Source organism: Astatotilapia calliptera, chromosome 3 (assembly GCF_964374335.1).
Source record: "Astatotilapia calliptera chromosome 3, fAstCal68.1, whole genome shotgun sequence".
In the NCBI taxonomy this organism is placed as follows: Eukaryota; Metazoa; Chordata; class Actinopteri; order Cichliformes; family Cichlidae; genus Astatotilapia; species Astatotilapia calliptera.
In genome coordinates this window covers 56710405-56733978 of record NC_137424.1, presented here as the reverse complement: position 1 = coordinate 56733978, position 23574 = coordinate 56710405, and the positions used below count along the sequence as shown (strand labels likewise).

The 23574-nt window shown below is 42.1% G+C and overlaps 3 long non-coding RNA genes across 3 annotated transcripts in view; 1 reads left to right on the top strand and 2 right to left on the bottom strand.

Annotated features, from left to right (window-relative positions):
* The window catches only part of LOC145425534 (uncharacterized), a 273752-nt gene that overhangs the window by 9496 nt on the left and 240682 nt on the right, over positions 1–23574 (top strand). The gene's annotated exons all lie outside the window — the stretch shown is intronic.
* LOC145425515 (uncharacterized) lies at positions 1772–3720 on the bottom strand. Its single transcript, XR_013906224.1, has 4 exons — positions 3518–3720; positions 2520–2549; positions 2219–2308; positions 1772–1935 (listed from the first exon to the last, which is right to left on the bottom strand). It is a non-coding gene; the product is annotated as an uncharacterized LOC145425515 (long non-coding RNA).
* LOC145425529 (uncharacterized) overlaps positions 10498–23574 on the bottom strand; it is a 37311-nt gene continuing 24234 nt past the window's right edge. Inside the window, exon 2 of the long non-coding RNA XR_013906246.1 lies at positions 10498–10823. This is a non-coding gene — a long non-coding RNA (uncharacterized LOC145425529). The remainder of the gene's footprint in view (positions 10824–23574) is intronic.

Here is a 23574-nt window from a genome sequence, read left to right as displayed (position 1 = left end):
TGCAAAGATTTATGTTTGTAAAGTGAAACAGTGAAAAATTACAGCCTAGTCAATACATGAATATCCAGACATTGTACAAAAATGTCTAATTTTGGCACACAATTGGACACCATGCCAGTTGAATTTTTTAGGTATTTAAGAGCAGAAATGAATTAATTTTATTAACAGGCCTGAAAATGCTTTTTTTTATATATTTTTGAAGAATTAACATTTACATGGTAATGGCCCTTTTCTGCTGTGTGCATAGAGCGTTTAATTGGCCTCTGGTCCTTTAAACTCTGAGGGGCTGTGAATTTGGTCTCTTTTGGTCAATTTGCATGATTGACACCTCTTTTTAATCGTTTGATCCAATAGCAATGATGCCACGTTCACGTCACTTCAACCAATCAGACGTTGCAAGGCCAAAACCCACATTGGCCCAAATTTACTGCATGTGACGTCTGTCCAGTAATGTGTCTGTATGTGGGTCTAAAATGGAGGTTGTTGACAGAAAGATGCAGCTAGCTAGTCGTGGTAACTACTGTTAATCACGTGGCTGTGCAGTGTACTTGCACCTTATTTGCGGATCATGTTATGTTCCCAAAACTTTGTTTTGAAAAGTGCTTTATAAGTATTAATAAAGTGATTCACTGTTGGAGTATGTTTGGTATTTTGCCATTAAGTTATGATGAATATTGGACTGAGCAACATGAAAACAATTAAAAAAAAAAAACAGGTAGGTGTACATGTACAAACCTTAAACACCGAGTCCAGATTGGTTTGATGCTGCTGGGCATGATGAAGACTCTCCTGATCAGCTCTGTGGAGACATCATGAAGACATTTGAACCATTTTGCACAAAAATACAAGCCACAGATTTCTTCTTCTACTGTCAGATGATCATCCTGATTAAAACAAGCACAACTGTGCTATAACAAACCTATTATGTTAATTTATAGACTTATTTATTTAACTCCACTAGTCCAAAGCTAACAGGTCAGTGATGGTTCTGTACCAGTGTTCTTGTAATGACCATATTATGGATATTTCCTGCACATTGCATCATCACATTAAAAAAGTCAGATTTGTGTTGTTGTGTTGAAGTGTTTCATTTTAAGTTTGACCTTTGTGCCTTTAAAATACAAGGAAGAGCATCTTACAGCAGCAGCTGAAGTTTTTTTCTGAGTATAAAAACTTATAATACACATAAACAAAATCATATGACACTTTGATTCAGCCTACACTCGGCTACATCTGTGGTGTTCAGTGTCCATATGCTGAACTACAAAATGATCATCTTATGGTCTGTATTTGTATAGCACTTACTATCTTACTACATTATAATCCATTTTGTCTTGTTATTTCATGCAGGTCATATAAAAAAGAACCACTGGTGAAAAATGTAATGTCAATATTAAGGTTAAAAAAAAAAGATTTGCTGTGGTCCTTTATCAGTTGTGTTGATGATTGCCATGGTGATGGGATGGTGTGTCACTATGAATTATGAGAATCATTTAATATTTAGAGAAATCCAGCAGCTCATACCGTGGCATCCAGCACCACACATACAGCTGCAGATCATTTCACCTTCCTACGCAAAACTGGCAACCGCATCATACTGAAACTCTCATTTACCAAATAAAAGAGTCAAACTAACTGCTGACACATTCCTGCTGATTATCACATAAATTATAATCAGTGTGATGCCCAGTGCAGGGAATGCAGGGCTGTTAAAATAGATTTATTTTTCTTTTAAAGAAGCAGCTCTTTAATCTCAGGACTGAGGCCAGGTGTACCACAGAGCTGTAAGGTAAATGTGAAACGTCTTACTCCTCAGCAGCAGCAGCAGACTTTGTTCCTTTAAAGTTAAAGATGAAAATCTTTGACCGATCACTCTTCAAAGACACACAGCTGGGTCCAGGTTCAGGTTCAAGCGCATCTGGTGTCTCAGTGATCCTGGTGAACAGAGAAAAAGACCATCAGGCAGAGAAATCACATTTTTAGCCTTCAGACACAAAAAGTATGGGATAAACTTGGAGCTAGTCACAGTGATAATATTACAATAAGGCTAAAAACTTTGATGCTCTTCACAATGTTCTCTTTAGTCTGTTTGTTTATCCAACTGTCTTTTCTTCTTTTTGTGAACAAAGTTAAAAATAAATAAATAAATGACTAAACCCAACCTTCTCACTGTTTACTCATGGAGTTAAGATACGTTTAACATTTTGTTAAGTCTTACCTCTCATCAGGAGTCAGTTCCCTTCTTTTAAAGTCAGGGCGATCTTCCTGTGGAGATCTGGGTCTGATCTCAGGCTCAGGAGAGTCTGGTCTGAGGAGTGAGGAAAAGAATAAGGCAGGGTTATATATATATACACTTTTTTAATCTCCAGGTGGAACATACGCTGGAAAAACTTTGCAGGGTTAAATTGAATTAACAAAACAGAGAGCAGGTTTGTTGTAGAGAGTTACTGCATGCATGAAATCATTTCTGTATTTGTTCTTTTAGCAGTGACGATAACGTGAGGTTTTGTGTGTGATACCTTTCCATGTTGGTAAAAACCTGCAGTCACCTGATGGAAGAGAAAAGTGAGAATAAAACACAGATTTTAATTTTTTACTTAAAGTGAGTCAATCAAAGAGTCAACAAACAATCATTGTGATGATTAAACTTTTTAAACAGGAGATTAAATAGAACAAAAACATAAAAACATACATAATTTAAATCAGATCAAAGATTCGCTTTTTCATCATCGTCCTGAACACTGTCTGTCTGCAGCTGTTTGCTGTCTGCACCGGGAGAAGATCTGATTCTGTTCTTTCTCTATTAAGGTCTTGTCTTACTTTCATCACTTTATGCTTCAAGAGTTTGAATCTGTACTTAAGTAAAAGTATTTTCCTGCTACACATCGTAGATCATATGACACACATTTTAGAAATCATGCTCTACTTCAGCTGTCTCAGCTTTTCTTTCATTCTTAGACAGTGTGTAACCACTGCAGGATTTAAAGAAACATCTTAAAATACAACAATAAAAACATTTTTAATTAAAAAAAACAAAAGACAAATGAAATGAAATGATTCAAAGCTCACCAAATGTCAGTGTGTTTTATTCTGTAGCTCACTTCCTTGTTTTTTTTCTTATACGTTATTGTTTTGAATACAGGTGCTCACTGTACTGATGACACGCCTACACTGTTAGACTGGTTAAACTGGTTAAACACTGCCTTGTTCTGATGTTTTGCTGAATTTCCTGCCCCTGGCTACTGAATTTCATCCATCAAGTAAAGGGTTTGAACAACTAAACATAAATTATGCAGTTACTAAATGGCGTAAAACATTTTAATCGAATAATAATTATCTTAAGAACTGTAGGGCTCTGCATCCTGACAAAGTCAGAAATGATCCAGCCACCAAAAAATCAAAAACATGATAAACTACACAGAGAGCTCATCACCCAGAGGCATTAATGGTTTTGTCAAAGCACATAAAACCATCATCTGATTGTCTGAAAACAGAAAATTCATGGTTCATATCTCACTTTTAGTCCTTCCAACAGAGTCTGTTCTGCCTGCAGTGGGAAACCTTCAGCCTCCTCAGTCCAGTAAAAAGGTTCTCAAAGGTTTTGTGGTCACGAGCCCCTTTCAGAGGACAACATTATCCCATATAATCAGCTGATTTGGTCTTAGCTTCACATGATGATGTGCACTGACTGAAATATTTAACCACATTCACCAGATAGCTGACTGGCTAATAATTCATTTGTAGCAGGACAGAAGACACAGAATTACAGTAAAGAAAAATGAAAGATAAAATACCTACGTTTGCCGTGTGTCCTTCTTTCACTCTACCTTTTTCATCAGCTCTTACAGGACAAAGAACCGAGTGTAGTTTCATATGCAAACACAGCCGTCACGCCCGGCTGCCTGAGGTCAGGTTACATCAGCGAGTTTGTTCCTCTGTTTGTTTTCACTACAGCTTCTGTTCAGTTTTCAGCAACTTCGAAGAAACGCACAGTTATTATTAGGTTTGGTTTTATGAGTAAAGTTTGAAGACAGCAGTAAAACAGGAGTAAAAAATAACAATAATTATGTGTGTGTGTTGACCTTGAAACAAAAAATATGATCCTCTGTAATAGGAACTAATATGAGCTCATGTTTATGTGTCTCTTTGGCACACTTAGAAATGTTAATGTAGGTAAACTGGAAAATTTATTAATATTAATAATAATTCAGTGTCCAATCTCAGGTCATTGGCTCAGACGCAGTTTTCTTTCACTCTACCTGAGCTCACCAGCTCGGTAACAGCCCCACTCTTTGGTGTAAATGAGTCTTTATATTTGCTTTCTGTAACTTGATTTTTCTTACTTATTGTGTGCTCACTGTCTGTGTGTTTGTGTGTGTTTGTGTGCACAGACTTGACCAAATAAAGTAAAAAAAAAATCAAAGAATAAATAAGTTAGGGGTTAAGAGTCAGAATAGTTCATTAAATGAGTAAATGAGACGTTTCCATTTTTTTTGCTAAAAACTGAGTCAGTGCTGGTTTCGCTGCACTCCTTACACCGGTGCAATATTCAAAGATGTCAATAGATGGTCACAGCACTCAGGAGAAACCTTAAATGTCTCAGAGAAGTCCTGAAGTTAAATCCTGCAGACAACTTGAACACGTGTTTTTTGCATCTCTGTTCAGACGGTTGGTGGAATCTCATGTTTGTTCCTGATGCTTCACTTTTGTTGTTGTTTCAGTTCCAGCCTGAACTTTGAACTACATGATCACACAGTGGATTCTCCATTTTGTGCCAAAATCTGTTTTGAGTTTTCAACAACAGGTGTTTAAATCCACTGCTTCCCCTGTTCTGTTGGGCCTGCCTGTGTTAGAGACACACATCACGTTGGAGTGGGCGCTCACAACCAAACCTGACAGATCCTGGAATTATATTTTTATCTTCTGTGGAGAGATAACTGATCAAACGGTCTCTGTCCTGTATTATGTCCATGACAATTTGTTTGGGCAGAAATCTGGTTTCATTTAACACAACGTATTCACCTCAACACCTGTCATGTTCATGAAGGAGTTCAGGTGTCAGAGTCTCAGGAAGGACGACTCAGACTTCAGCTGTTCAGACTCAGGACTGGACCTGTGTCAGATGAACACTGATTATGGCTTCAGCTCTTTTGTCAAACTGAGTCTGAGAAAAAATGAACTTTTTTTATTATTTCCTTTCTGTTTGAAGCTAAAAGAGGCCTAAACACACAAGATATCAATGGAAATCCCAGGACGTCCTCTATTTAGTACATGAGGACTTAGCTAAAATAAGTCAAAAAATATAGACTTAAAACAAATGTTATTATATATTGTAATTATATAACGTTTATAACTATGATATTTCCATTTGAAGTTTCAAGTTTTGTAATTACCTTTTCAGATTCCTGCTGTTTTATATTGGGGTGGCTGTAGCTCAGGTGGCAGAGCAGGTCAGCCACTAATCAGAAGGTCCTGGCTGCATGCCAAATATCCTTGGGCAAGATACTAACCCCATGTTTGCCTACTGGTGGTGGTCAGAGGGCCCGGTGGCGCCAGTGTCCGGCAGCCTCGCCTCTGTCAGTGCCCCAGGGTGGCTGTGGCTACAATGTAGCTTGCCATTGCCAGTGTGTGAATGAATGGGTGAATGACTGAATGTAGTGTAAAGCGCTTTGGGGTCCTTAGGGACTGAGTAAAGCGCTATACAAATGCAGGCCATTTACCAATTATATGCCAAGCCAAGAGTTTGCTGGGTTTTTCACCTTGGTCATAGAATTGTTGCTTTAATCTCAATAAATTTACAGCTGCTTTTCGCTTGTCATTTCGTTATATTCCGTTCTCAGTAGTAATAATTCCTTTACATTGTCCTCATTATTTTGGCCTGATTGAAAGCTGGTCTCTTCTAACATTTTTATTTTTTCTTCCAGATATTTTATCTTTTTGGTTTCTTTCTCTTGTTTTCTTACTAGAATAGCTTATGATTTGCCCTCTTAAGTATGCCTTGAAGGCTTCCCATCTCACACTTGCCGATGTTTGATTTGAATTGTGCTCAAAGTATTCATTAATTTGCTTTTAAAATCTCAAGAAACTGTTTGTCCTGCATCCACTTCAATTGAGTTTTAATTAGTTTTGGCTCTGTGAAAGTCAAAGTAACGGCTGCATGGTCAGATATTATTATTCCCTTATGCTGGCAATCTTTTATATAACGAGCCAGCTCAGTTGATACCAAAAAGTAATCTATTCTGGAATACACTTTGTGTGTACCTGACCAGCAAGAATATTGTAATTTGGTTGGATTTTGATCTCGCCATATGTCAGTTATATTTAACTCCTTCATAAATTGTTTGATCACCTTTCGTGTTCTATTATGTGTGTTATCCATGCCTGATGATTTATCCTTCTGTGGGTTCAAAGCACAATTTAAGTCCCCAGCAATTATACATTTACCTTGTAAATCTGAAATTTTAAGAAATAAATTGCTATGAAAGTTTGGATTATCTTCATTTGGGCCATAAATATTAAATTTAGTCTAGTAGATAGTAGGTTACCTTGTAGTATTACAAAACGTCCATAAGAATCCTTAAGCATATGCTCAACATGAAAAGGTATAGATTTATGAATCATTATCATAATGCCCCTGGAATTGGAGGAGTAAGGCGCTGAAAAGATTTGACCGGGCCATCTACGTTTCATTCTATTTGTCTCACTGCCTAGCATATGAGTTTCTTGTAGAAAGACAATTTTGGCTTTTAATTTCTTAATCCTACTAACGACTTGGATCCTCCAAGAAACACAGTCAATCAAGACTTCTGCCATATATATTCACTTAGTAAATAAATAAATATAAAAAAAAACAAAAAACCAAAAGCATTGTACCATGTTGAGAATTTACCGATTTGAGAGAGCAACCCTTCCCACACCCCAGCCTGTGTGAGAACATACAGGCATCCCTTAACCCCAAAAATACTTCTGCCCTCTTCCTGGAACAGGTCCACCCTAAACCGGGGAACTATTCACCCGCGTTTTAGCAACAGTTATTAGAGTAACTACAATTGAATAAAAGAATTTAACTAAAGAAAAGAAAAAAAAAAAAAAAAAATAATAATAATAATAATAATAATAATAATAGAAATAAATCCACCTTGTCAAATATTTACTCTGACACATTTGACACAATGAGTGAAATTACCAGTGGATCTTATTAAGAGAACAAAACAAACAATGTCTAACCCAGGATTGTCTAACAACCCTTTGGCAATAAAATAAATTCTTCTGTCCAGTATGGTTCATGAACACAGTTAGAACAGAATTAGTAATCTACCATCATATACCTTATCAAACATCTTGTATTTGTTTGAGGCTCTATAGGCGTCCACGTCCGCTGGTGTATCGAATACATGCGTACGTTCCTCGTTGGTCAAAAGTAGCCTCGCTGGATAGATGATCCGATGTTTTGACAGTCCGATCTCCCGCAGCTTCTTCCTCACACCATCGTACTGATGCTGCTGTCTATACGTCTCTGCAGGCAGGTCCGGCAGGAAGCTTATGTTGTCCTTGTACGTCAGTTCTTTTGTCGTCCTAGCAGCTTTTATGATCGAATCTTTTTCACTCCTTTTGGATGTTTGCTGTGCGAAGTCTCCTCTCGACGATCTTCTGGAAGCCCAGTAGCACAGCTCTCTTTGGGATGGCTGCTGTGCTGAAGATGATCTCTGCTCCTCTCTGATCCACCTGAAGCCTCTCTCCTGGCCTCAGCTTCCATCTTGTGGACGCTCTTCCTCACTCACTTCTTCTCATGACACCTCACGACACCTGCAAGTTAAAAATTGACAGTCCTCTTGTGCAACACACCTCTTGCAATGTGTCAACTCCCACACAATGAGACATGCACAAGAATGCTGCACATTCTCTCTGAGAAATTCTCCAGGGTTTCCCTCTTGGAGCAGCTCCACTCCAAACATGTAACCCTGTGTAAAAACACTAGTCAGCAGTTAAACGTTAAGCTTGTTTAACTCCCAGCTCCACCCGGAGCCTGTATCCTAGAAGACAAAGTCTTTAAGTTAAAAGAACTTCACATTTGCAAACAACTGAAGCTCATAAGTGTAATAAAGTATTCAGCATCACAGAGACAAGTATCATTTCAGGTTTATTCTAAATCATTAAACTCCTACTTTTTTTCCCATAATTTGCTCCAAATCATTAAACATCTCAACTTCATTCCACATTGTAATCAGTGACTTTCCTTAAGTTTGTCACTCACCATGAGCTAATTAGTGGTCAGATAATGAGCCCCATATTAATTGTTCTGTAACCACTGCACATCTGTTCAATTATCACTTGTCTCTCTGTTCTGAATCCTCTACAAGCACTGTTAGAGAAACAAACATTAGCAAAACACACAAATCATGCTGGTGGTCGGCCTAGGTCATCCAGATTCCAGAGGTGCTGTAAAAGATCATAAAGTTAACACTCTGCTGTAAAAAGAAGTAACACTGGTTTCAAACACAGTATGTCTCACACTGTATTCACATTTCCCCCTGTAACATTCAACATTTTCTCAACAACACAGAGTAATTTCATCACCATCATATAGCCTGTAAACACAGTTTCCTTGACACAAAAACCCAGTAACCCTATGGTAGAAAAACATTAATGTGTGTTTTCCACTGTAAATCACATGATCAAATCAGATGATTAACCCTCTGCTGTAGAAAAGTAACGTAAATGTCAGCGCTGCGCAGGTGTATACACACTTTCTCACAGTGATCTCTGTGAGCAGTGGCGATCCTAGCCTGTTTGGCGCCCCGGGCGTACATTCCCCCTGCCCCCCACACACACACACACACACACACACACACAGAGATGATAATATAACAGAAATAATTTTGTAGCACAGAAATTCAAAGGGTTAAAGAGAAATCCTGCTTCACAGTAAATCTGTTTTGATAATACCATGTTAATAGCAAATCTGTCACAACAAGATGTTTAAATCCTGCAGGATGCTGATGAATAGGTGAATCTCAGACATGCAGGCTGATTGAACAGTGAGGCTGGCAAAGAAAGAGAGACACAGCAACAAGACAAACAAGGTGAGGAAGCTCCCAAGAAATGTTGAAGCACCGTTTCCTCAGCTTCTCTCTGTTGTTATCATCTGGATTATGAAGGGACAAAAAATAACAATGATTCCCCAAATCGCTACCTTATCGTGGTGGAGGGGTTTGTGTGTCCCAGGAATCCCAGGGGCTATGTTGTCTGGGGGCTTTTGCTTCCTGGTAGGGTCTCCCATGGCAAATTGGTCCTGGGTGAGGGACCAGACAAAGAGCGATTCAGAAGACCCCTATGTGAGAAGACCGTGAAGGGAACAGTTCACCCTGCCTGGGACAGGGTTACCAGGACCCTGCCCTGGAGCTAGGCCTGGGAGGGTACCCGAGGGTGAGCGTCTGGTGGCCGGGCCTGGTCTCCAGCCTCTTGTGTTGGACTCTGAGGCAGACAATTACTTCACACCCCATTTTCCTCAGTTTCACTGATAGTAAATTTCAGGCTGCAAATAATACATGTAATTGGTATTAAGTTGTATAATATACCATGATGGTCATGATAAACATTGAGGCCTCCTGAAAAACCAATAATACTAATAGCACAGTAAAAGATCGATTTCAGCAGTTTCTAGCTTTGTATTGTAAGGGGTCAAGAGTTGCTTTCCTATAGAGATTTAATCATGCTGCATTAACACTGCCTTACTGTGATCTTGTTCTTGTTCTTCCTTTTCTCGTGACTGCCAAGTGTCCGGTCAGACTGCATGCCCCACCTCAGTGCTTGAAACTCTAGCTCTGCACACTGAAACTAGAATAGTTATTTAGTCCTGCAGTTTTTGCTAAGTATGCATTTCGCATTTAAATGTGTCAATCCACACACGACTGGATCCTGCCACACACAGGAAAGAAAACCTATCCCATTTTTCTAATTTGGGGTTTGCTCAGTTTTTATGGAGGATGAGGCTTTTAATCTCTTTCCCTCTAAATTTATCCGATAAATTAGATTTTATCCTAAATAGTTTTTTTGGTTCATTCTTTGGGAGAGTCAACAATTTAGCTCTGCTAAGCTTTATGTTTCCTCCCATTTGCTAATGCAGTTAAGATAATGAAAGAATCCTTCTCTGCTTTTTCCTCCTCCACGCTGCATTCATTCTTCTTTTTTCTTCCTTTTGAAAGGAACTAAAAATTGCTCACACACTTAATTACAGCACCGTGGATAGTTTAGTGCTGCAAGTTGTGTAGAGCTATCATCCTCTCAACTAATCCACGCTATTAGCTTCAACACATGAGCAGAGGTAGCTGACACTGATCTAAATGTAACCGCACTGAAAAAGACAAAAGACAGATTATTTGTCATATCTGTATACAGATTCATACATCTGCAAACATTTGCACCCACATAGTTACATACATGTCAGGGTGATACCCACGAGCACTGTACCAGGGTCAGGCACAGCAGACATTTAAATTTCTTGTTTCTTTTTTTTTTTTTTTTTTTTTTTTTTTGCCTGTCCCATTTGGTTCTTTAGCCATCAGAATTGTTGTCTGAAGACCAACAAGGATACCCAATGGATTTACTTTGCCAAATGGATCGTCGTGGCATTGCCGTATTGGTCCATTTGGTCGATCTTTGTTTTTATTATTTATTATATTTTATTTTCAGATGTTACAGACGGGACAGACATCAGTGAGGGATAGGAAAGGGAGAAAGAAAGAGGAAGGAAAGGAAAAACAGAAGGGGAGAGGGACAGTGAGAAAGGGGGGGAGAAAAAAAATAAAAATCTCCTGGATCACCTGTTGAGAGAAGAATGGAAGACAAAAAAAACAAAGCAACATACTAAACACAACACCATCGCATTAATCTAGCTAAGTGTAAACAGCAGTATATACTAAATATTCAATGTTGTTGTGTAGCACGCAGGACAGATGTGCTTCGAAGTAGTAGCCAAGAAAGGTGTAATTTAAGTCTACGAGCAGTGAACACCCGTGTGCATACCTGTGTGGATCAGCGTGCTTGTATTCCAAAGGTTTCTCCATGTAACGATCTGCTAGGGAGTGTGGGGGGGGCCACAGCCCCGTCCTCCAGGGTATGAAGCAGGTATGGAGGAGATCAAAACTCCAGACATCCAGAGGCCCCCAGAACACAAGAGACCATGGAAAACCAACAGAGGGGCAGCCGCGCCACTGTCCCAGCAAGAGCTGAGGAGAGTCCCAGATGAGGGTTCACTCAGCAGCCGCGGAGCAGAAGCCAGGGGGAGTTGCAGTGACGCGCCCGTGAGCTCCGCCGGCAGCCAGCTGTGCCTGAGTGACCGAGCCCCAGGCCGAGAGGCCGGGGTCACCCCACCTCCGAGGTGGTCCGAGCGAGCCCCAGGTTCCAGGCCCCGATAAGCAGCCGCCAAGGAGTGAGCCGGTGTGTACCTGGGCGCCCACCCCCAGACACAAAGAACCACCAATGCACCGACACCTGAGGGAGTCCGCCACCGGCAGGGGAAGTGGTGGTGGGTGGAGATAGGCCTCCAAACCTTGGAGGGCCTGAGGTGTCCCCAGAGAGGTGGTGTCTGATACCCAACCTGACATATAGACACAGACATACAGGCACACACAGACACAAACATCCATTCCCCCCCTCATGCTCTCATATGCACTCACTCCACACTCAACCAACGTGGAGACAGACATAAAGAGATGCTGTACACACGATCACACTCCCCAAGCGTACTCTACAAACCGGGTCTAGGTACCCTTGCCCCTGGAGGGGGGAACTGCACCCAGACCCAGGTGGTGTTACCCTTTTCCCTGCGGTGGGGAGAGGCAGACCACCCCGACTCCGTAACAGCAGGGAGGCCCCACACTCCAGACCGCAGTCGGACGGCCAACTCCTCCTAGCCCTCCCGCTCCAGCAGGCCGCAGAGAATGGGGGTGGGAGAAGACTCCAAACCTCCCTCCACCCGCTCATTGTAGTGTTGATGCATGTGTGTTCTAAGGTGCAATTAAAACCCAGGAGGGCATGGAGCTACCTGCCAGAGAGCAGCAGGTAAGCGCATAGTCCCTCCTGATAGCCCTCAATGTCTAAGTGTATTTAAAATTGAGAGGTGGGCAACGACGCCAGGGGTGAGGTGTACACCCTGATGGTAATATGGACTCCGTGATTGTGCCCACCCCCAAGATCCTATATGTATGTGTAATGAGAGTGTGAATAATGTGAATGTCTAAGTTGTGGGATAAAATTGAGGCAGAGGCAGCCAGAAGGGGACAGAGGGGGGGGTAGCCTCCTCTGCACCCTGGTGACATACCCCTACTCCAAGGCCCTGCATGTGTGGGTGGTTGTGGTGGAGCGGGAAGAGGGAGGCAGCTGGAGATGGGGAGGGAAGGAAGGGAGGGGCAGGTAACCCCTCCCTGGGGCCAGCTCCCCCGCTGACCCCAGTAGGCACTCCCACACTCCGCGACCCGCCAGAGAAAGAGGGCCCAGGCCCATCCAGACCGGGGCCCAGTGCAGCAGCGCCTCCCGGCTCCACAGAGCCCGGGACAGTTCACCCAACCCCACCACAGAGAAAACTGCACCCACCCCACCATCCACTCATCTTCCAGACTACATAAGACAGTAAATGCCCAGGCTGAGATCTTCCTCCACCTCTCCTGTATCTCCCCCTCCTGCAGAGAGAGTCCCTGAAGAGAGGAAAGCTCCTGCAGATGTGACCATCTCCCCCACCAGTTGAAGAGCCCCCCAGGTGGCTCGACGCACCGGCGGCACCCTGCTCCAGGGCTGGGCCCCCATGCACCCACCCGCCCACAACCCCGGCAACACACCAACCAGGACCCAAGCCCCCGAGGCCCGGCCCGGGCCCCAGCCCGGAGACGGAGCGCCCCCAGAACCTCACGCCCATCCCGGACCCACCCAGGGGCAGCCAGGCTACCAGGTCAGTAACCCACGTCCGTCAGCACAGACCCTCCCCTAGCCCCGCTGCACGCAGCCGCGAGGAAACAGTCACCTGAGAGCCAACAGAGCCCCCAACCGGACATGACCGCTACCCCGGGTTGAGCCCCCCAAGGAAGATGCCTCCGGGGAACCCCCCGACGCCCTAAGCCTGTCCCTACCCCCACACCAATCACAACAGTGAAGGCGGGACCAAACTATGACCCCCCACCCCCACTAGGTGATGGAGCTGATAAAAGGAGCCCAGAGCAATTGATCTGATGTGGTGGCAGAGGCTGTATCAAGACTAATGTAATCTAATAGATAATTTCTATATTGGTTAGAATTAAGATTATTTTTATTTTTCCAGTTCATGAGGACTGTTTTCTTGGCTATGCATAGGGCAGTGAAAACCATATGGGCTATGTTCTTTTCTGAAGTGACATTATCTAAGCTGCCCAACAAACACACTAAGGGGGAAGTTGGAATGTTACATTTCAGACACTTTGATAAGTCTTCACATATCTCGCGCCAAAACTTTTGCACTGGTGGACAGAACCAAAGAGCGTGGATGTAATTGTCTGGTGTATTGCCTTGACAGTGTGAGCAGTTGTTGGAAGATGTAAAGCCCATCTTGAACATCCGATGACCTGTATAGTGCACTCTATGTAGTATTTTGTATTGTATTAATTGCAGACTGGGATTTTTAATTAATTTAAAGGTTTTTAAGCAAATCTCAGACCAGAAGTTTTGGTCTAAGCTGACTGATAAATCTGCTTCCCACTTTGCAATAGGAAGGGATATTGATTCATCTAATTTAGAAAGTGTTCTGTATATTTTAGATAATAATTTGGGGGATTTAAGAGTAAGAAAATGTGCCGCACTTAGTGGTGTTTGTAATTCAACTTGACTGAGGTTAAATTTCTTTTTTACTATGGATTTAATTTGTTGATATTCTAAAAATCTTGTCTTGTTGATCCCATATTGTGCAACTAGTCTGTCAAATGGAATAAATTCTGTTCCCTCTAATATATGTTCTAAGTATTTAATTCCTTTACAACTCCATTCTGGGAAATTAATCATATTATTGTTTTGTAATATTTCAGGGTTATTCCAGATAGGTGTACGTTTGCATGGAATTAATGAAGACTCCGTTATTTTTAGAAACTCCCACCATGCTGTCAGAGAAAAGCTGATGTTGATACTTTTAAAGCATTCATGTCTTTTGATGTTTGAGCTAATAAATGGTAGGTCTGAAATCTCTAGATCCTTGCATAGTGCCTGTTCAACATCTAGCCAGGGCTCAACTGAGAAGGTATGTTTTAACCATTCTGAGATGAACTGAAGCCTGTTGGCTAAGAAGTATTGGTAAAAATTAGGCAGATCTAATCCTCCTCTATCCTTGGTTCTTTGTAGCGTTTTTAAGCTGATACGGGGGGTTTATCTTTCCAAAGGAATTTGGAAATATATGAATCCAGAGATCTGAACCAATCTTGTGATGGTTTGTTAGGGATCATCAAAAATAAGTAATTTATTTTTGGCAAGATCATCATTTTTATAGTGGCGACCCTTCCCATGAGTGATATGGGTAAAGATTTCCATCTAGTCAGATCGCCTTCTACTTTCTTTAGAAGTGGGATGTGGTTTAATTTAGTTAAGTCTGAAAGCTTAGGAGAGACATTAATACCTAAATATTTAATATTTCCGGATTGCAGTGGGGCAGAGGAAGAATTATGGAAGGAGCAGTTAATGGGGAGAACTGTAGATTTTGGCCAGTTAATTGAATAATCTGAAACTCTTGAAAACCAGTTTATTAAAGTAATTACCTCAGAGAGGTTGGTTTGTGTGTTTTGCAGAAAAAGCAACACATCATCCGCATAGAGACTGATTTTATGTTCTATGTTCTTACATTTTATGCCCTTAATTGTTGTAGCCTGTCTAAATGTTGCTGCTAGAGGTTCGATAAAAATTGCAAAAAGTGAAGGGGAGAGTGGGCATCCCTGTCTGGTGCCCCTCAGGAGACAGAAGCTGGAGGATGTCTGGTCATTTGTTCTGATACGAGCTGTTGGGGAATTGTATAATATTCTTATCCAGTTTATGAAAGAGTTTCCAAAACCAAATTTGTGTAAAGTTGCGAATAAAAATTTCCAGTTAACTCTGTCAAATGCTTTTTCTGCATCTAGAGATAATATTATGGTTTCGATGTTTTTATCGTATGAGTAGTCTATTAAATTAAGTAATCTACGAGTGTTTGTTGAGGAGTGCCGACCTTTTATGAAACCAGTTTGGTCAGGATGAATTAAGAGGGGGGTCATTTTCTCTAATCTCTTTGAGAGAGCTTTGCAGATTATTTTAAGGTCTACATTTAAAAGAGAAATTGGACGATAGCTTGAGGGAAATAAAGGGTCTTTGCCTGGTTTTAGCAGGAGACTAATGTTGGCAGAATTCATATTTGGTGGTAGTCTGCCATTTTCCTCGATTTCCTGCAACATGCCGTAGAATAATGATGCCAAAATTGTCCAGAATTCTTTGTAGAATTCTGCAGGGAAACCGTCTGGACCTGGGGCCTTATTATTGGGCATACTTATCAGGGCTTCCTGGAGTTCACTTGGCGTCAGTGGCGAATCCAGTTCCATTGCTTGACTGTCTAGTAATTTTGGAAGAGTTACGTTGTCAAGAAACAGATCAATTTCATTTTTAGATGGGTTTATTTGTGGTGAGTATAAAGTTTCATAGAAATCCCTAAAAATGTTGTTTATTCTTCCAGGATCATATATTGTGTTCCCCGATAAATCTTTAGCAGCACATATAGTTGTTTTTTCTTTATTTATTTTTAGCTGGTTAGCTAGAAATCGACCTGATTTGTTACTGTGTTCAAAATTCTGCAAGCGTAGTCTTTGTATAAGGAATTGTGTTTTTTTATTAATAATTTCATTTAATTCTAGTTTTGTTTTGCATATTTTGTTCAATGTTTCCTGATCTTGGTGGGACGTGTAGGCTTCTTCTAGTGATTTGATGGTTTTTTCTAATTCCTGAATATTTTTGTTTTCTTCTTTCTTTTTGTGTGATGAGAAAGAAATTATTTTACCTCTCATCACAGCTTTCCCTGCTTCCCATAGAACAGAAGCAGATATTCCGGGAGTGTCATTAAAGTCTAAATATGAAGTCCATTCCTTTTTAAAAAATTTAATAAAGTCTTCATCTTTAAGTAGTGATATATTAAATCTCCAGTTTTTTCTTGGCGTAGTGTTATTCTTGTGTATTAGTGTTAAGGATACGGGAGCATGATCGCTGACAGCTATAGGATGAATCTCAGTGTCTGAGATGTCACACAGCAGTGAGCTGCTGACCAAAAAATAATCCAAACGAGAGTAAGAGTGATGAACATGCGAGAAAAAAGTATATTCCTTACTGGTGGGGTGAAGAGAGCGCCATGCATCGCAAAGACCAAAGTCGCTCATATACTGTTTGATTATATTTGTGGACTGCCAATTGCGCTGAGTTCCTGTTGTGTTGAGCCTATCCATGTCTTCATTTAGTCCAAGGTTGAGGTCACCGCCAAGAATGAGTGTGCAATCAAGGTGTTCAGAGAGTGCACTAAAAAATCCGTGGAAGAATGAGGGTTCATCAACATTTGGACCATATATACTTACAATACATAGTTTTTTGTTCAATATTGATAGTTTAATAATTAGAAATCTACCCTCTGGATCTATAACTGTATCGAGTACTGTAAAATTAACATTTTTATGTATTAAAATTGCTACTCCCCGTTGTCTAGAATTATAACAGGCTGCAAACACGTTAGGAAACTCAGGTGTTTTAAGTTCGTTTAAACCTGTGACAGGTCTGTGAGTTTCTTGTAATAAAACAACATCTGCCTGTAGTTTTTTAAGCTGGTTAAATATCTTTAACCTCTTTCCTCTGGAGCCAGCTCCATTTACATTCCATGTGACAAACCTCAGCATGCCCATAATTGTGTGTGTATGTCTAATGATGTATGCTGGGTGTTTCGTTTAGACAGGTGGAGAGGATGTGGAAACATCACTTGTTTGTAAATAGAAAGAGAAAAAGAAGTGTGGTGAGAGACTCCATAAGTCTGACTATGTGTGTGAATATTCACTAATATGAACAAGCGTGGCTTGCTTATGTGTCCTGCAAGTCTGTGCGTGCTGTGAGGCTGTTGTGAATGTGCTGCAGTTGAGCTGATGTGTTTGCGTGATCGTGGTGTGAAAATATGGAGAAATAGAGGGTGTTGTTTGTAGGTGAGTGGGGAAGTGGGTGATCACAGCAGTGAAAGACAAGAGAAAGAAAGAAACCACAAGAACTGTGAGCAACACCAAAAAAAAAGAAACGAAACGGAAACATTCCAATTAAAGCAATGACGGAGGGTGACGGTGTTATATCTGCTATGACATCATATTGATATTACTAGGTTAAACTCATGTTAAAGGAGAGAGTGTGAATGAATAAGAAAAGAGTGTAGCGGGTTCTTATCTGGAGTGTAGTCAATATAACCACGGTGTGGTGCCAGGGTCGCGGTAGAGCTGTCCGTCCACGTAGAGCCGGTCCACGGCGATGACAGCACGGGAGCCTTTCTGGATAAAGCTACGTCGAACTGGGAACAGGACCTTGCGTCGTTCCAGGATCTCTTTGGGGAACTGGTCGTTCACGCTGAAGTCCGTTCCTTTCAGCTCTCTGCCGCGACTCTTCACCTGTTCCTTTTGTTTGAATTGACCGAATTTGGCCACAATAGGCCGTGGTCTCCCGGTCCGCGGCCGCACGCCCCCCAAGCGATGCACTCTATCGAAATCGATGTTCTTTACGATGTCCTCCGGCAGCTTCAGGTGGATTTTAATGAAGCTTTTCACCGTTGCCTCCGCGTCCTCTCCGGCAGATTCTGGAATACCAGAAAACACAAGATTATCTCTCATGCTACGGGCTTGTAAATCGATAACGGATTCTTTTATTTTTTTATTTTCAATGTTTAGCTGGGTCACGTTATCGGTGAGAGATTTAACCGACTCCCGTAGCGTGGCATTTTCAGCGGCAAGCGTTTCCACCTGCTGCTGGCTGAATTCCAGGGATTCTCTCAGAGATTTAAATTCCCGGTGTAAAATCTCCACCAGGGCCAGCCTCGAATCGAAACTGGACAATCGCTTGTCGATTGACTCCAGGATGTCTGCGATGTCATTGCCGGCAGGCGATGTTGTACCGGGGGAGTCTGCCGGGCGATATCTCTTCGATGACGGCGTCTCAATTTTGGTCGGGGAGGATGTACTGTGGGCCTTCTTCATTACTAAATCTTGAAAACAGCGGTCGATGTAATCTTGGAGAGCGTCTAAACTCTCCCCGTTGTCATCCAGGGTGTTAAAGGTGATAGGATAGATGATGTTAAATATGACAATTGATTAATATATTTGGTAATACTGAAGCTTGAAAAACCTTTGTTAAACTCTATGCTACCATTTGCTTTTTTTTTTCTCCGCCAAAATCTCCGGCGTCTGACGTCACCTACAACATGGGTCGCTTACCTTGTCCGTCACTTACCTGCGTCTCGTCTCACTTCCACTAAATTTCTTGTTTCTTTAAAAAGTAGAATGTTACCACGGATCCAGTTGTCACGGGAGGTGGGCCACGCCCCCTTTCGCCATGACAGTAGGCCAGACACAGGATACAGCTTCAGCTGTGGTTCGTATGTGTTGTGTTGAGATCTCACGATCGTGAAGGCAAGAAACTGGATAACGGGCTCTCTTTTCATCGTTTTCCATCCTGGAGGCAACGTGAGGGATCCCATGTATCCGATATTACTAAACAAAGACGTCAGGCTTGCATTGCAGCGGTGAGACGAGCGGATCGAGTTCTGTGCAGTCCCCAGCTTTTTGTTGGTTTGCTCTCCGCATTTTCTTTCTGGTGAGTTCTAAATTAATTCATATCACTCTTAAAAGGCTTTTAGTGTTATTTTCAATGTGCTGAGGTCATAGATAATGAGATAAAACATGCTAATGTGTGATGCTGCAGAACCACTTCATGTCGACTGAGTAGCTTATGATTTAGCATTATTGCAGGCAAAGCAGCATATAAAATGGATGTAACAAATCCAGACTGGGCACCAACACTGCACATGGGCCTCTAAAAACATACTAAATTGTTCTCATTGTACACTAATCTGCACATAACTTCCAGATGAATTGCACACCCGTCATGTGCACTAATTTTATCTTACAGGCTTTTGTTATGCAGCTGCAGAGTCTGAAGGTGTGCCCCGTGCAGAAGTGATCGATGAAGATCTGACAGAAGACCAACAACAAAATCACCATGTCATGGAGGCAGTGGACAGCAGTTGTGTTGGACAAGTGGAAGATATGAGGTACCAGCTGCAAATGTGGACAGTGGCGATCGGACAGACAGCATCACGGAAGCTAAAGGGCAGACGAAGTATTGTGTGCAATGAACAGGGCAGAGCAGAAATAAACACAACACTGCTTGATAAGATTGTTAAGGTTTGTTGTGTTTTGGTGAATATGTGCCCCAGTGTGGTTGTCAAACCAGCGCCAAATGAAATTTTCTCTTGTTGAGTAGTCATAAAGCTGTTGTGTTGCATGTGTAGTTCATTGTAAATAATTGTACTTTATGTGAAGTAGTTTCAATAAAACAGAAAAGAATAGTATATTTGTTTGTTTTTTATTCTTGATCTGTTCACATGTACTTAGCAAGTAAATAAAAATGAAATGCAAACTATTTACATGGCAACACACAGCTGGCATCAATCTTGAACCACAAAATTAAACATTACAGGCTATTTAGAGCAGCACGTTGTTTGGAGAAGTATTTCCCAACAAGTTCAGGAAGACACACTTTAAGAAAGAAATCTTGTGCTGGCTTTAAACGTGGTTCCCAGAAATCCACATCAGGGAAGATGCGTATCACAGCAAGGTCTCTCTGTGTCCACACAACGAGGTCACAGTGGTTGGCGCTGGTAACAAAGATTTGTATTTGTACCTGACAGTAGTGTATCCAGTAATGGTGACAAATCCTCCAGCTTTGCAATAGGAATCTGCCTTTTTTGCGATCGCCTCCTTTTGCCTCTCAAAGGCAAAAGAAGGGTGTGTTTATGATTTCATCAAGACCACGTTTTTGGGCAGCTGCTGAGGAGAAATCAATGTTATGTGCAACCTTGGGCTGTGTCTTTGTCATATTTCCGGGCAATACCCAATATGCTGGCTCGTCTGTTACAGTTCTGGTGCCTCTGAAACGCACTGTAGCCTCGACTTTAAACAAAAGAGCAGCGACATAAGTGCAGGTCTCTGCAGCCATACATGTGCAGTGAGCAGCCTCAACCCTCCCATTGGTGCTCACGACCCATGGCTGTAATGCAGTTTCATTCAGTCGTTGTGAGTGCAGTACCTGAAACACACAAAAACCACTTTTGATAAAAGGTCTGTAATGAACCAAGTCTAATATAGATGGGTTGGCTGTACATGCAAATCAAAAACTGTAACAAGGAAGTTGTTTATAAAGTTATCAAGTTCAAACCGACTTACCTTTGTCTTAACGACAACGTACTCGCAGCGTGGAGGCTTAAAGACGGACAAATCTTGCACCCAGCATTTCGTGAATTGGATGTGGGCCTCCAGGGATTTATAATTCTTAAACTGGTTTGCTGTGTCTGACTCCACATACAAGGTATGCGAAGATCGGGATAGGACAAAGGCGGTAGGTCATCTGGGTTTCCACTCCACTTCCTTATTTCATACGGGTCCATATTACCGATGCACGGAATTTTTTCAAAGTACCGTCTCTTGGCGTCTGGGCGCAATCGGTCGCGATACAGCCCTTTGTCTTTTGCGCTGATTTTGAGCATGGTTCTGGCAGTCCCGATTCTAACACTGTGCACTTGTTTTGCTTTCTAGCCTACTGACATGGCGCCGCGATCCCACAATGCACTGCGGCGTGACGTCAACTCCAAAGCCCTATACTGTTGCTTTTAATAAATCCACATGTGTAGGTTCAATAATGCAGGATTAATAACTTCCTTAACTTTAGTTTATGCAGCTATACTCACTTATCTGTCAACCCTAACAAGCGGTTCTAATCCTCTCTTGTTCTAGTGTCAGTAAGAGTCATGTCTGCACCCTTTATCTATTAAACTCTTTCTAAACCTTAAATAATATTCTACTGTATGAGTGTTACTAATGAATATGTTTTTAGTGATATGTCTAATGCTTTCATGTGGCCTCATTCCTATTATTTGTATTCTTTTCCTGCTGGGAGAGTAACACAAGGGATGGAGGGCTTTAAACTTGTTTGTTGGGAACATTACTGATGCAGCAGGTTCATGTTGTTCACTGCAGATATCATGGATAGTTAGGTAATCTGGTATCCATCACAGTCAATGTACTGAAGATTTCTCCTGGCCTTGTTGTTATGGTGCTGCCCACATGCCTCTCAGAGTCCTCCAGGAACATCCACACAGGGAACATCTCAGATGCAGACGATGTTGGCTCTTACAGGCCACAGATTGTCGCTCCTCAGCAGGTTGATGAATATGTCAGCTGACTAAAAGTGTGTTTTAATACACTTTTCCAGCCCTCTGCAGATACAGTCTTTCGTTAGACTCAAGGAGAAAGAGTGGCCTCTATCTCAGTTTCACGATTTGTGGATCTTCCCTTGGACACCCCTCTCTGGAGTTCCTGGACTTTTATGTGTGCTGGCTATTAGATGCCGTCATCCAGCTGACTCCTTTTCTCCACCTTTGTTCAGGCCTCATCGGTGACGTAGGCCTAACACAGTGCCAGTGTTGCTCTCCTCCACAGGCTCTTGGCCAGCTGTCTCTCACCGGTGATCTGTGTTTCTCCCCTTGAGTTGGTGAGCTCCTTCATCTGCAAGGAGTTCATTCTTGTTCTTCATTGCAGAAGAATCATTATTCGAGTATGTGCATACATAAGTTAGTAAGTAACTGATGTATGAGTAACTGTTTTCATTTTGCTCCAATTTTTCTTTTGCCCGTGAGCTTGGTGGGTGCAGAACCAGACAATGGTGTGGTAACCACAGCCGACGAGACTGGACCAAATGGTAACGTGGCAGCCGCAGACGATGGAGCAGATGGTGGAGCAGGTGGCGGATGAACGGGCTCACCAGAGCCGCCAGCGGAGACGAGGAGGTGCCGGAGCAGTTCTCCTGAACCCCCAGCAGAGTCGAATGCAGAGCCAGCAGGTGCAGAAAAGTCCGGCTGAGGTGAAGCTAAATGTAGCTGCACAGGGCACGTACAGTGCTAACAGTCTGTCTGAGCTTTGTCAGAAAGATGCAGTGTACTGGGCCTGGCCGAACACCAGCCATCCCCACCCGAGGAACCGGTAAGGGTGAGAGGTGAAGCTGGGCCCGAGCTGCCCACGGAAGACGAAACAGTGTTACTGTTGATCTATTTTTACTTATTTATTTATTTATTTGATGGATCCACCTTCCCCTTGTGTCGACCATTCTCACCTGCTGGTAAGCCTCAGTCCTGAACTCCTCTTCCCTGTATGGTTGAATGTGAAGTTGCTTTCCCTGTCTGGATAATAAATCTTGGAAGCACATCTCCTCCCTCTTTTTAGTATAAAGAACCTGTGCACCTGACTGTGTTAAACACATAAATATGCATTAAAGCCACTAAAGTGTCTTATAGTCCCTGTTAACACATGCCTGCTGACACATGATACACAGTAATGTGTGTTTGAACACAACCTGAAACCTGTTAATGTTCTGATTTAACAGCAGATTTCTCCACATGCAGGACAGAGAAATTCCTGCATCTGTCACACAAAAAGTGGAAAATATATTTGTTTGACATTTTAATCACAATAACAAAGAAATAAACTGTTGGTAGATCCACTTTTTACAACGAATCATCCATCAGTAAAAATCTAACTCAGAATCAGAATCAGAATCAGAATCAGAAAGGGTTTTATTGCCAAATGTTGAGCAGGTTTACAACATTAGGAAATTGCTGCGGTGCTTCAGTGCAAACATACTGTCATAAAATTGCGCTTAAATAGACATGAAAAAAAAAAAATAAAAGTAGGAATAAGAATTAAAAGTGCTACGTAGAAAGATATATACATGAGTGCAGGTGGTGATCAGTGCCAAACATGGAATGATGCAGTGAACACAGCGTAGGGTCATGTGTTAGTGGTGGGAACAGTCGTACGTTTATTGTTCATGTGTCCAAAAGCAGAGGGGAAGAAACTGTTCTTATGGCGAGAGGTTCTGGTGCGAATGGACCGGAGCCTCCTGCCTGAGGGGAGCAGGTCAAACAGACTGTGTCCAGGGTGAGAAGGGTCAGCTGAGATCCGAGCTGCACGCCCCAGTGTCCTGGAGGTGTACAGGTCCTGCAGAGATTGGAGTCTGCAGCCAATCACCTTCTCAGCAGAGCGCACAACACGCTGCAGTCTCTGTTTGTCCCTGATAGTGGCTCCAGCGTACCACACGGTGATGGAGGAGGTGAGGATGGACTCGATGATTGCGGTGTAGAATTGCATCATCGTCCGTGTTGGCAGGTTGAATTTCTTCAGCTGCCTCAGGAAGTACATCCTCTGCTGGGCTTTCTTGATGACGGAGGTGATGGTGGGCTCCACTTCAGGTCCTGGGTGA